Source organism: Ictidomys tridecemlineatus, chromosome 2 (assembly GCF_052094955.1).
Source record: "Ictidomys tridecemlineatus isolate mIctTri1 chromosome 2, mIctTri1.hap1, whole genome shotgun sequence".
Classification (NCBI taxonomy): Eukaryota; Metazoa; Chordata; class Mammalia; order Rodentia; family Sciuridae; genus Ictidomys; species Ictidomys tridecemlineatus.
Genome location: NC_135478.1, coordinates 164380094 through 164395147, shown reverse-complemented (window position 1 = coordinate 164395147; position 15054 = coordinate 164380094). Strand labels below are relative to the sequence as shown.

The 15054-nt window shown below is 38.0% G+C and overlaps 1 protein-coding gene across 43 annotated transcripts in view; it reads right to left on the bottom strand.

Annotated features, from left to right (window-relative positions):
- The window catches only part of Nrcam (neuronal cell adhesion molecule), a 265722-nt gene that overhangs the window by 207563 nt on the left and 43105 nt on the right, over nucleotides 1-15054 (bottom strand). For all 43 annotated transcript variants that reach the window (XM_078040073.1, XM_078040082.1, XM_078040075.1 and 40 more), the window contains exon 2: nucleotides 1695-1838. The gene's annotated coding sequence lies outside the window, so the exon portion shown is untranslated. The remainder of the gene's footprint in view (nucleotides 1-1694; nucleotides 1839-15054) is intronic.

The window sequence follows — 15054 nt, the reverse complement described above, 5'->3', positions numbered from 1 at the left end:
GTCCCTAGGAAACATCCTAATTCACTATGCCAAGAAAATAAGACGAGAAACTACATGTACAAATGAAATGGTTAATATTAGAGTTTTTTGTTTGTTCATTTGTCTGTTTATTTTTGAGAAAGGATCTCCCTATGTTGCCCAGGCTGATCTTGAAATCATGGGCTCACCATGAGGTGGGAGTGATCTTCCCACCCCAGCCTCCCCAGAAGTTAGGGACTTTAGGTTCCCAGGTAACAAATAACGTTAAACTAGAAACTAATAATGTAATGAGTTGTGTCTCAAGTGTAGGAATGAGTAATACTGAAGGCTTAAGTACAAAATCAAATTTACATTTTTAAAAGGATTTATAGTTATCACCTTCAAACTAGTAAGTCAATATATTCTAGACCTAATTTCTCCCCTTCCCTCTGCCTGATACAACTGCTTAATGGACATTTCTACCCAGATGTCCACTATATACCCCAAAGTCCTTCCTTCTCCAAGAATAAGTCTGCTTCCCTTCGGAATCCCTCTATGACATCATCATGCTCTCAGTCACCTAAGTCAGAACCCAAGAATCACACAATCCCCAAATCAGGGTATTCTAGCTCATTCATCCCCCACCCCCACCCTCCATGTTCCTTACTTCCTCTACCCAAATTCTAGCCCTCCTACTATTCTCCTGATGATTACAAAACAAATCTCTCCCTCTTTCAATCATGCTCACCTCCACTTCATTCTCTGTGCTCATTCCAGAGTAAATGTGCCTAAAATGCACAGGACTCCCAGCCTAATGCCCCTCAATGCTTCAGGGTTTCCTACCCCCAGCTAACACACACTCACACCACACCTTATGATTCAGCAACTCTGCACAACTTATTGCTCTGATTGTGGATTTCACATCCTTATCCCACTGCTCCTGCCTGCAGTGCTCTCCTCCTGATCTTTACCTGGCTAATTTCTGTTCATTTTTCAAGAGCCATTTCAGGGCCCATATTTTCCAGGAAGGCTGCTTTAATATGCTATCCTCCTGCACGAGGTTGCATTGGATGCCTTACCCACTCCTTAATGCATTCTCAATATCCTTGTGTCATACTGGAGTCGGTCACTTCTATTGATAGATTTGTCCCCTACATTTGACAGCTACCACTTGAAGGCAAGGACTTGCCACCTTTTCTTCCTAGAAGCCTAGCAAAGTTTACCAAACTGAACTGAAAATAATCTATGGGGGAAAATAAATTAGAGGATAGAAGAGTATTTAGGAGGATTATACATGTTTGGGAATAATAGCAATTGTTTTTCATACTTATGCAAATAATTCCCCATGGTTTATAAAGTTATTTGATTTAAATTATGTTATTTGATCCTTAAAGCCATATTAGAAGTCAGGGTAAGGCAGATATGCTGATATAGTCTATAAGTACATAAGGATTTTCTTGGAAGAGAGAAATATTATTGATATTTTTAAAGGGATGTGTTTGTGCATTGCATATGTGTGTGTTCTCAAATATAATTCTTTCTAAGTCAAAGCTCCACTTCAAATTGATTGACTTTCTTCATAACTACTATATTTTTCTCAAAAGGAAAATTATCAATTGTTTATAGAGAATTTTCAACAACTTGTTTCTCTACTCACTCTTTAAGGAAGTGAACTTTGGAAAATAGACAGCTGATTCAGACTTCTAAAACCAAAGAGAGAACGAGTCCCCTCTTACCTTCAGAGGATCCACTGGGCCAAGAGCCTCCCAGAAGTTTCCCCGTTTTCCGAAGCCGTTCTGTTCCCAGGATGATGCCAAGAGCTGAGAGCAGCTTCAGCAAATAGGGGTAAAGAGTGCCAAGGAAGAATATCACAAAGATTCCTAAAAAGGAAACACACACACAACAATGTAAATTGGTTTTGTTTGGTTAATTCTCTTAAGCTGAAATTTCATTTTGCTATTCTACTAAAACCAACAAGGGGAACTTAATACAAATGAAATTCACAATTAATTTAACCAAGCATTATTGTACTTAAGAACATCTGTATATCTTAAGACACTTTAAGTGATTCAAGGGCAAAAGGTAATGAAAAATGGTAACATATTTCCAGTTACATTTCAGAGAGGGAGAGAAGTCTGAATTACCCCTAAATAGCAGGAAACAACTATGTGCACAAAAGAAAGAGAGAGAGAGAGAGAGAGAGAGAGAGAGAGAGAGAGAGAGAGAGAAAAGGCACTGATCTTATTCGACTCTGATACTTTACTTCATGGGAATACAGCGTGTTTTACAATCACATCAACACACAGGCTGCGTCTGGGAAGAATTTAATACAGGCTGAAAAGAACAAACAATGAAGAACTTAGTATTTGATCAAGGTTGACGATGTCAGAGAGGAACTCAGCAATGCAATTACATTTTAGAGGTGGCTTTGAAGGCGGTGAGAAAAGAAGGCATCTGGGAATAAAGGAGTTGCTGAACACACAATTGTAAGAAGAAGAAGAAAAAAGCACAAGGTGAAGGTAGAACTTTGCAGAATGAAACCTTAATTAAATGGAAGCCAACAAACAGAAGTGCTTGAATAGAGTGTTTATTTAATACCTCACTTTTATGAGAAAGGGTAAAATTCACAGAGAGGATTGTTCAGAAAGCTTCTGCTACACCGGAATTTAAGATTAAGTTGCAGTAAGGAGAGCAGAAGCTGAGAGTTCTAGACCTGCCCCTCCACTGACAGTATGACCTTGGGCCTGCTAAATGCTCCCAACCTTGCCTGTGCATTAGCATCCCCAGGAGAGCTTTTAAGAAACATCCACTTCGGGGCTTCATCCAGGCCAAATAAGTCCCTGAGGGTAGGATGGCATCTGAGCATCAGTAGTTTTTCAAAAGAAAGTCAGAGAAAATGTTCTTTGATGACCTCTATAACCTCTGTCTTTTCTACATTTTAGTACCTGATAGCTCATTTGTTGTAAAATAGATACCTTTAAATTAATAGTGTCCAAAAGTTTAAAGATTTATAAAATTGATTCCCAAGTTTTAAGAGGCAGGAACTGAGGGTGAAGAGGGATATTGACATATCCAAATTAAATAGTCACACCAGGATGGAGTCCAGTCTGGGGAGAACAAAGCCAGATGGTAAGCTGGGGCCAGACACAACTCTGTTCCAGGCTGGGATTGGTAAGAGCAGAAGACAGAGCCATGCCACTGTCCAGGGACTGCAGATGCAGTCCATCCCTTAAGGATGTAAGTACCAGGCTGCAATGAATGCCTACCAATTCCTTAATGCACTCTCAATATACTTGTATCATACTGGAGTTGGAGTAAAAATAATCCTAGAAGCTAAGTTATTGAACATTTTATATGAGCTAAATGGTGTGTCAGGAATATCCTTGAAAGAACTCTGAGGCATAAGTATTGTCATCTGCCTTTTATAAATTATGAAACTGAGGCCAAATGAGATTACTTTTGTCTCAAAAATGGTCACTCTAGAATTATAAGAAAGCCAGTATCCCCTGACCAGGCCACTGCCTTATGGCAACACCATTGCCAGGCAGGCTGGAAGCAAGGCCACTCTGCCCTGCTGCCTATTTGTCTTTATTATGTCAACATATTCTTAAGTTGAAAAGTGAAAATGGAAGCATCTTAGTTCTCCCTGGTGCTTTAAGATTTCGTCAGAGCAAATAATTTCTGTTACTTGACAGAAGGTTAACGTTTTATGGAATGATTTTTATTCTCCATTACATATGCACTTCCAAATTAGCAGAGGTTCAATGTGGAGATTTAATTATACTGTATTGGAGAACTTTATTCTCAGACAACTATCAAAAGAGTCCTTACTGAAATCTGCTCTAAATGACTCAGTCTATCTGACATTTGAGTTTAAATGAGTAACTGAAATCTCTGGAACATCATTTACAATATGGGAAAAAATTTCCAAACATGCACACACTCCTCTTCAATCATCTTAAAGAAGTATTCATGTTGCAGTTTGCTGCTCCATTACATTCACATTATGGAAGTTATTTCTTTTCTTTAAATAGCATTGTTATTGACTGTAATAAGATCTAATTTACAAATATTTCACATTTGAAATACATTTTATTTAAGAAGCTAATGCAAAAGCATTACTGTTTCTGACATCTTAGGCATATCCTAATTACACTGAGTCAGAATTATCTTCATGGCTCATTTTAAGAATAATGTAAAAGAATAATAATGTAAAAATATGGCTTTCATTAGACACCTCTGGGAAGAAATGCAACAATAATGATAAAAATTAAAATTCAATTTGCAGAGGTGGAAGGAGCCTGGAAGGTCACTGAATCCAACCATCTATCTGCCTAATGCCCACTCTGTGTTTAGGGAATTCTTGTACCTGTCACTGATTCCAATTCTGGCCCAAGAAGACACATCCAGATTTGCATTTAATGCAAATGTCCCCAACCATAGCACACAATTCAGAAACACAGGGACAAGCTGTGTTTTAGCAGAGGAGGCCAATGATTGGGTCAGGAGTTAGCACTTTGGAGGCTGGTGGAGGACCCATATGCCAAGTCAATCAAACTAGCTTTGGAGGGATTTGGATAGGATATTGGGAGTCATGGGAGGATCTACTGAAAAGGCAGAGATAATCAGAAAATTAAGAAGAGAGACCATGATGGGAATAGTCAGTCTCTGAGGTTACCTTGGATCCTGACAACTTTCTACTTTTCAGATCCAAACAAGGGAACTGTGTGGTAAGTCCTGAGGGTATCCCACATACATCTCCCTGATGATTAAAATTTCCCTTATCTCGTTATAGGTTAGAATCAAGTGAAGACTTTATTTCACCCCACTAATATTTCACCTTCTTAGTTTTGGGGTCTATTATTGCAATCTGCCAAAAAATTTTAATTTCTCAATTCTGCCCTTACAAAATATTTGTTATGTCCACATCATCTAAAAAATCAAACAAGCACAACATCTAGAATAACATTCATGCTAGTGGTATAAAAGTGATGAAAACCAAAGTGTTAATAAATAAAAATAAACATTTTAGTGTCTTGGTTGTTACTGAAAATTAATAATTACCAATATTCCAAATTAATTGTAAATCATCCTGATGATACAAAAAGCTATATAAACTGGCATGACTGAACAATTCAATTGATAAAGGTTTCAACACAGGCTGGTTAAAGACTGCAAAACCAAAAAAAAAAAATCAGGCTTTAGTGGCAATAGAGAAAATGAGACCATAGTTGAGATAATTGGCAACATGAACTTTGTAGTCACAGTAATTACCTGTGCAGCAGACCAAGAAGTTATGTTTGAGAAACATATTGCAAAAGCAGAGCCAAGTTCGCTTCAACCTTCCCTGAGGCAATCATGAAAATTATTATAATCTGTCATTTTAGGTCATCTGGTATAGCCCTGCCAAAGTGAAATTGTTTTCCAAAAAAGAGCTCAACTGCTTGTCTAATTTAGCTTTTAGTAAGTCTCATGGAATCTCTCATTACGGTAAAAAGACCTATACTGAAGGACTTTTTAAGTTCTTATGTCTGCTTTTCTTAGTTTTTCTGTCTCTATCATTACTGTCAGGTTGTCAAGCTGCACATTCTCAGGTGGTCAGTGTCTCTTCCCAGAGAAACCCAACCTATCCTCATTGCTCTAACTGGAAACTCTTCATCCTCCCATGGCTGATTGTATGGCAAAGTAAAACCGAAAAGCTTCAAGAAGGCCTCATAGGCCAGTCTATAAGGAAAGTACACAAGAAAATAAGTTTATTCATGGATTTCATGGCTTCTCTGTTGACCATGCAGACGCCCCCTTGGTTTGCTTCTTTTTCTTACTTATGTTGAATTATCAAACTGTTCATTAAACAATTGCTGTTGCACACCCACTAAGGGTAAGGTGCTGCAAGCAATATGAAGTGCAAAGTCAACTAAGAATCAGCAACTTCTGATCAAAAAAAAAAAAACAGAAATAAAAGATAATAATACCTTTGTGTTCTGTGGCATTTTGAAATTTATTTTTCACAGAGTTAATTCCATTTTATACTGAAAAATAAGTTTCAGTAAATTCTCAATGACTTGTCATAGCCAGTAAGTGGCAGGAAGTAAGTCAGGACTCCAGATGTTTTGTTGATTCTTAGTCTACATTACTTACACTAATTCTTAAGTTCATCCATTGCTTATGCAGGTACAATGACTCCATAGCAACATATTGAGTGCTTACTCCATTCCTGTACTGTTGTATCCAAATAGCATGTCTTTGATCCTCCTAACAACTTTATGAAGTAGGTAGTTTTATTATCCCCATCTAATAGACAAGAAAACTGAAGCACAGAAATTGGACTAATGGCCCAAGGTTGTATGACTAGTAGAGGCAGAAAGTGATAAACCCCATGAGATCTATGCCACCCAGAAGAAATGTAGAGGAAGTTGCTGGATCTGTTGCTAGGAAGAAGGCTAAGCAAGTTTTGGAACGTTCTCTGGCATTTCCAGAACAGTGAGACTTTTCTTCTCTTGTAAATCCTGTGAGAAGACATTGGCAACAGAGATGAGAAAAGATGGCAATTCCAAGAAAAGAAGGAAATGCAGTTTTTCCCTTTCCCCTCTGCTATGGCTATGGATGTGTGGGTGACTTGGCAGCAGAGAGAGTTTGCAGCATATGAATACCATCTGCTGCTTTAACACTTGCTACATATATTTTCTGTTATTTTAAAATCTCTGGACAGATCACACTGGTTGGCATGGTCTTGCATTTGTAGGTTATGATTTGAAAGGGAATGCCCCAGAGGCTCATGAAGTGCAGTGCTTTGGCAGTTTGCTGGACACCAATTTGCGTTGCACAAATTCACAGACTGCTTGGGCACTCACACGTCAGTCAGCTTCCTTGCTTGGAGTCTCTGGGCATGTCAGGAGAAGGGAGTCAGGGAGAAAGGAAGTGCTCCAGCAGTAAGCAACCCTCACAGTCCAAACACAGTGCTAAGTGCTCCCCGAATGATAATTCTTTAAATCCTCATAATAAATGCCACAAAATGGATATTATGATGATGATTTTATTTTGTTTTGTAGAGTTTTAATAGTTTTTGTTTGCCTGTATGCACCTCAGTACAATGATTTTATATGTGGACACAAACCAGTCTAGTAACACATCCCAAAGTAAGAACTTATCCATGTAACAGACTGCATTTGAACCAGGTCTATTTGACCCCTCGCTGGGGTTTGGCCTTATATAATTCTACTGAAGCAATTCAACAAGAAAACACAAAAACAAAAACTTTGCAAGGAGGTAAAGTCACTAGATGAAAGAGAAAACTTTGGTTAAGACTGGAAAGGCTGCTAACTTTAGATGCAAAGTATATGCAAAAAAAAAAAAAAAAAAAAAAAAAAAACACAGCACACTCAATGGAAATGTGTTCCAGGACAAATCCAAGACTCTGTACAAACCTTTCCATATTCTTGAATTAAGAGATGCTCTCGGGTCTCATGAATAAGTGCCTGTAGGGACTGCTATGTTCCTAGGAATCCAGAGGCACAAGGAGAAATGTCAAAAACAGGAATAGTTCTAGCCTAGCTTTGGGGGAAAGAGGTAAAGATGTGACTAACTCAAATACAGTGCTTGGGTAGTTCAGAGAAGAACAGAATCAGGAAGTACATGCTGACAGCCTCAGGGAGTTACTGGCAGCTGAAAAAAGGGGAGAAATAGAATGGTAACTCTAGGGAGCAGCAGAGATGAAAAGTGATTTTAGGCCAAAGGAGATCTAAACACATTTGTAGGCTGAGAAGACAGACACAATAAGGAGAAACAGAAAGAATGAGGTATCAAGTTGGCAAAAGTAGAGAACAGAGCCAAGTGTACAGGGCTGGGAATAAGGGACACACACAGAGATTTAGGGAGTTCCTACTGTGCTGTCATGCACATCATAAAAAAATAAGCTACTTCAACATGATAAGGGATGCATGGACTCATTTCATGTCTTCTCCCCTGTTGGAGAGAACACTGATCAGATTGCAGGCTTTCTGGAATGGGCAAGAACTAATACAACAGTCCATATGCAGAAACCTGCTTATTTGCATATTGCCCAGTCTTCTTACCAAAAAAACAGTTGGAGTCAGTCAAAATGAAATGAAATGCCAACACACTTCAACAGTAATACAAATGTCTTGCAACCTCAAACTTGAGTTTAATAGAATAAACACAACAAATTTACTTTGACGACGCTGAAGAAAAAAAAATCAACTGAACTAGTTCCAAGTTGAGCAGGGGTTTGTTTATTTTGCTTAGCTCCAGTCATTTATTCAAATCGCTCAAGAAACATTTAATGAAAGACTACTGGGTAATGCACACTAGTCTGAAGCTAGAATGCTAATGATTTTTATATTCTTGCATCATTTTGATTGGCTTGATTTAGACAAGATCTTATTTTTACTTGGGGAATTTTGCAGTTTTTAATAACATTTATTTCTGATTAAAGAGGTATTTTTGTCTTTCAAATAAGAAACATACAGAAATTTTTTAATTAAAAGCATTTTCTTCCACCACTGAAAATAATAATTGTTAATGTTTTTGTGTGTGTTTTCCACATTTTTTATTTTGCCCATGTGAATGTGTCTGTACACTTATTTTAAATTAATTAATTAATCTATTTATTTATTTATTGGTAGTGGGGCATGAACCCAAAGGTGCTTTACCACTGAGTTATATCCCCAATCCTTTCTTCTTTTTACTACTTTGAAACTTTAAGACAAGGTCTTGTTAAGTTGCTGAAGCTATCTTCTAACTTGATATCCTTCTGCTTCAGCCTTCCAAGTCACTGAGATTACAGGTGTGCACCATTACCTCCCGCTTAAACTTCTTTTAATAAAGATTTTTAATGTTATCTTTATACCTTTTCCCCAAAAAAATAGAAGTGGTATCCTTCAGCACATTCTGATTTAACAACCTGATTTTTTTTTTTTACTTAACAATACACAATGAAAAATTCCCTCGTTAACTATCATAAAATCAGTTTTAGTATCTGTAAAATATTCCACCATATAAAGAAATTGCATGTATTTAATCAATGTCCTAATATTGAACATTAACATTTATCCTACCAGCTGACTTTTTAAATGTCATTTTCTAAAGATACACTATTTTAGTAGCACTGACTGAAAACCAGCCAGTAAAATTGTTACATAATTGATATGTGGAGTATTATTCTACTCTAAAGTATCATTTCACTCATCTGAGTTGGTGGCCAATAGAATGGAGAGGACTTCAGTCTGCACAGAGAAGGGCCAGCACCAGTGCCCACTTGGTCCTCCTTGCCTGGAGACAACCTTGCTCTCACCATTTGCTGCACTTCTGGAGTTTGACAAGTCTGACCATCTGCATGGGAAGAACAGCTACAAGTCATACACTTAACCAGCTCATGATTTTGAGGCTCTGTTTCTGTGGTTCTCAGTCCCCCTGGGCTTAGGAATCACCTGAGCCGGTTCTAAAACCACAGATGATGTTCACTGTCTTGATTGTGGTGATGGCTTCACAGGTGTTTACATATGTTAAAACTCACCAAATTGTCTTTTAAGTATGTACAGCTTGTTGTATGTTAATTATACTTCAATAAAGCTGTTAAAAAATAAAATCTCCAGATGTCCAAAACCCACAACAGCAGTTCTTTCATCAGTCTTGGGTGGAGCTCCCCAGGTAGTTTTTTTAATAGGAAGTCATAAACTACTGATTTAATAGACAATGATTCTTCTCAAACTTAAATGGATAAATTAATGGAATGATGTGAAATTGACAAGGGAATATTTTTTATTTTATCATTTTAAAGTAAAAATAAGAGCATTTTTTTAAAAAAAATCCTACTCCATCAATGTATTTATAAGCTTACTTTAGTCATTCCTAATAATTTATTAATAAAACTTGTAGAAGCCTATCGTGTACTATGTAGTATGCTAGGCAGCACAGAGACTATGCATATGTATGGAACTGACACTTTTTAAGAGCCCAATTCCCTTGAGTTTAAATTAAATTCACAGAAGTTTAAATATTGATTCATCTAGGAAAACTTACAAAGATAATATAAAAATAAAACTATTATGGCCCCATTGAATGATCACAGATTCTCTAGGAGTGCCATTTAAATCCAGGAGGTTTTGCTTTATTTGTCAAGCCACTGAGCTGGGCAGAAGCTTTTTAGCAAGAATGTGGGAAACGCTGTCCCAGAAAATTGGAAGCTTCCTGCCAGAGGGCACCTCACCTCCTGACAGGTGAGGCTGCATGCCAGAGTCTTCGTAGACCAACACCAAGACAGCTTCACATCCATAATAAAATAGCCAAGCTTTCTTATTAGAGAAAATTAATATTCAATATTAGCTCACATGTCTTTACTCTGTTATTAATAAGAAATCCTGAACATAATTAGTGTTGGCATGGAGAATAGTTTGGAACTGCACCCAGCTGGAAAGGGGCCATGAAGCATAAGGTTTCATTCCTCAGCCAGCTGAGCCCTCTCTCAAAGGGATTAGAAGAAAAAGAGATGGAGCGACCCTTACTTAGGAGGAAACACTTTACTTGAAGTCACTGAAATGACTGTAGGGGACAGAACTGTGGCTGTCACAGCCATAACCGTTCTCAATTCCTTGTTGCCGCCCCCCCCCCCAACCCCATCTCCACAAGGCATAGCAAGATGAAATGGGACGGATGCAGCACTCTGGAGTTAGGGAAGGCAAAGTATGGCCAGCTCAGAGAGCTGCCTGCAGTGAAGCAAGATACCCAACGCCTGCCAAGAAGGCTGCTAGAAGATGCAGACCGCCTCCACAGAACAAGACCCTCTTCGGACAGAGAATGGAGGCCAGGCAGTTTAGAGGTGGTGTGTGCAGAGTATTAAGAGAAATGTAAAATGCAAAAAGACATAATTTCCTGACCACTGGCCACCATCACTGCCTCAGCTATAAAGAGTAACATAAAGCTGAAATATTTTATATTCCTTATAGGAAAAAGAGGAAGGTCAGCTGCCAACTTACTCTCAATAACCAGCTCAGTATGTCGAATAGCTCTCTCCTATGAACAGCCTGTGACAGCCACTCTTGTGCTAAAACAGGGACTCCTCCTGACACTTCCTCCCCAAGCCTCCCCATCTGATCTGACACCCCTGCTGGCCTCCATGAGGAGTTACTTTAGATCCGTGTGGGAGTCACTCTTCAACTCCATTTTCGCTCTTGATGCCATTTATCGGGTTACCTCAATCTCTAGACACCAGGCCTAAGGATGAGTAATCCCATCTTCATCTCAGCTAAGGGGCCCAGGAACCTGGGGGTTTTGTTTGGTTTGTTTTTTCTGCCTTGCCCTGCCACACACACACATTGTTTTAGTATTTCAAACAACACCTTGTTAGTGGCCTGTGAGAAATTTATTTCATTGGTGAGAATTTCAACTTTAACAAAATTTTTTCAGGCAAAACAAAACCCAGTCTCAATAACAGCTGTGAACATCGGGCTATTTTTACCTTAACTTGATACATAAAATAATATGCATAGGTTGTTAAAATACTGTACATAGGTTGTTATATTTTCCATGTTATATCTTGCACAGGTTGTTATATTTTGCATATTATAATTTTCTTTTTGAAAGGCTATATTTGAATGAATGATTTATCTTAATCAAGCCAGGTATGTATCTCACCTTTTACTTATTTCTGTTACTGCCTTGAGTTTGTTTTTAAATCATTACAAAACCATTAAAAAAAACCAAGGTGGGGCCAAAAGAATCCAATAGGCACACAAAGTCCTGACACAGGAGACTCTCAGATAGAAAAATATAAGCCATACTAAGCATCACATCCCTTGATGAGATTTTGCTGTTTCCTTACAATAATAATTGTAGCCACTCTGAATATATTTCACCAAATTTCTTATTAAGAAATGTCCTGTTATAGTGATTTCAGTATGAATTGATACTCATCACACAGACCTTAAAAACATTATAAGTCATTTCCTATAAAGATTAGGAGATTATTTTCTTAGAGAAGAAATGAAGGTGAAACATGAGAGTGCTCTCCAAAATTCTGATGGGTTTCCGGGAGTACATAGCTAACTATCCTCACTGTACAGGAAACTCCCTGGGGCCTTCTCAGAAACAGGCTGATGCTTGGGTCTCACTCCCAGGTACTTAATTGGTCTGGGGTGGAGACTGGGCCTTGATCAATTTTTTAAAGCTCATTCTAATGTGTATTAGAGGTAATTCTTCTCCGAGGTAGATATTACTTTAATAGAGATCTAAGAACTTTGTAAAAAGCAGAGTTGTCCAAGGACAGAATGGGCCACTTCCCGAGGGGCTGAGTCTCCCATGACAGGGAGTGCTGAAGGAGGGGCTGTGTGCCTGAACCCCTATAAGGGACATCAGAGAGAGGGATCCTGAACTGGATCAAATGGTTTAAATCCTTGAAACTGACTTTTTGTATACTAATTCTACTTGGGATCAGCATTTGAAGTCAAGTAAACAAAGAAAATGCCTCGTTTACAATGTATCCTTGTGACAACTGATTGTGTAAAATCTTTCATATTGTCCACATTTGTTAATCTGCACATAAAATAAAAATTCGGTCACATTTTTAATATTACTATATTTTAAAAAGTTTTCTCTTCACAATGAATTGAGTTATACTATAGGTTTGATACTTTTCCCAACTTTCCACTAGTTCAGTTGGCTTTTTTTTTTCAAATTCATAAAAAAAATTCCTCATCCTAAATGTTCTGTGAAATGTCACTGATACAGGACTACCCTGGGAATTATCCTTTTTTTTCCCTCCGCTTTGGTACTGATATAAAAATTTCATCTGGACTTTTTGGGAGATAAATTTTAGTTCTTATTTAAAGAATGATACTTTTAGGTTTTTTTTCCCCCTTAAATTTAGACAAGTGAATAAATGCAGTAGCTTACAGAATACAAAAAAAAAAAGGTCATTTCATATCCTTACCCTTAGACTGAGATTTGTTTTAAGTTATGCTCTTTGTTGTTTATTATAAAACTAGGTTGATGCTATAAGCTATTTCACAAGTTGTCTTTTTAAAAGTGTGACAACCTTTCTTAAGATTGTTAAAATGGGCTTATATCTTTTGCAAGTCATATAGCACAGATGTACTTCATTTTATTATGCACTCCACTGTGAATAGATATTTAAGTTGAACTTGTTTTCATTATTAGACACAAAGCTGTACTGAACAACCATGTAAATGTATTTTTGTATACCTAGATTCCCAAAATAAAATTTCTCAATTTTTTTGCATTTCAAATTTTGATTAAAAATACAATTGACGGGCTACGGTTGTGGCTCAGGGGTAGAGTACTCGCCCTGGGTTCGATCCTTAGTACCACATGTAAAGCACTCTCCTAGAACATTCAAGGCCTTGGGTTCAATCTTTAGTACCCATAAAAAAAATAAATAAATAAAAATACAACTGACTTCTAAAAAGACTTTGATAATTTATGCACTCTATGAATGTATAGGAAAACTGTTTCTCCACTTCTTTGCCAACATTGCATGCCATCATTTTTTAATTTTAAATTTGTATTATTTTTGCGATACTGGGGATTAAATCGAGAGCCTTGTTCAGGTTAGGCAAGCACTCTTAACACTGAGCTACAGCTGCAGTCGAATGCCATCCATTTTAAATTTTCAATTTAAATCAAAGACAACTTTGGATTTTTGCCAAAGTATCAATAGCAATTTTCTAGATTGTTCTTTCTAGATTTGTTCCTACAAAAACCAATAAGGCTACACTATCACAGATGTATACAGTCTAATCCTCAAACTTGGCATTTTGCTCAAACCCTGAAGATTCCATGAGAACTTCGTAGACAACTATTCATTCCTTACAAATTCTTGGCATCATAGCCTTCAAAAGACACTTCAAACCTCACCCCCTCCAGGAGCCCTTCCTCGATTAAATTACCTCTATCTCACACACTCTTGTTCTCCCTTCACTCTGACCCCTCAATGGATATGTGTTTTAGTCTGATTTGACTTTCAGATCACCCTTCGTATCTCTTAATAACACCAATAAGATAGAAAAATAGGAGGCAATTAACCAACAGAAGTCAATAAAGGTTTATCAAATATTTATTATCCAGCCAATATCAATTTATTGGGTGCAGTATTGGACCCAATGGATGTGTCTTCTTAGATTTGTCTTTCCCTTCCCACACTGTTCCTCTGGCTGTTTGCTTAATATAAAGTCAAATCAGTCTCCCAGCGGGGTGATGGCTCAGCAGAGCTCAGCCTCTGTCATGTCCACTATGGTGGGAGCTGCTACAGCTCTGGTACTCTAGCCCAACATGACTATTATCATGGAGACTCTGGGTTCTCCACCACTTCTAGATTCCAATGGACCACCGTGCTGTGAAGTATAGGATCTGGCTTCCCCAAAGGCTGGTCGGAACAGCTCAGTAACACAACCTGGAAATGGAACTTAAAACCCAATGAGTGGCAGAAGGAACTAGATGATAAACACCTTGCCTTTTCTTCTTGTGAAAGTCCTTTATGAGATCTAGAGGTTTCAAAGAACTGTTTGCAAGACAATGTGTGTCGTAGGGCAACAAGCAGTGTTTTCTCAAGCAGCCATGGACAGCCTTGGTAACTTACTACCTTGTATTTTTCTTGCTCCTCACCCCACCACCCCATTCCCTCACAACTGCTATTCTGGAATTGCACCAACTCATCTGAGTTTTGCCAGAGGCTCTGTTTTCTAGAAAAAGCAGGCTCAAACACATTCACTTTTTACATAAACACCGCATTCGATTAACCCTGAGAAAGGGTGCAGAAGAGGTATGCAAGAAACTGATTCTGTCCACAACAATCTTAAAAATCTAACCAAGGTGGTGAAATAGCTTCACATACAACAGTAAGGGAAAAGGGGATAATCTCAGTGTAGAGGTTTAGAAAATGGTAACCATTTTATAGTGCTTTTTAATAGGGTACACAATAAATATGAAGGCATTCACAGAAGAGAAGAAAATTATCAGATCTCACCCACAGCAGATTGCGCAGGTGGATGGGCTTTAAACTAGAAGAGGAAAAAGCAAAGACTGTTGAAGGGTGCTCTGTGAAGAGTCTGGCATCCCAACAGCAGT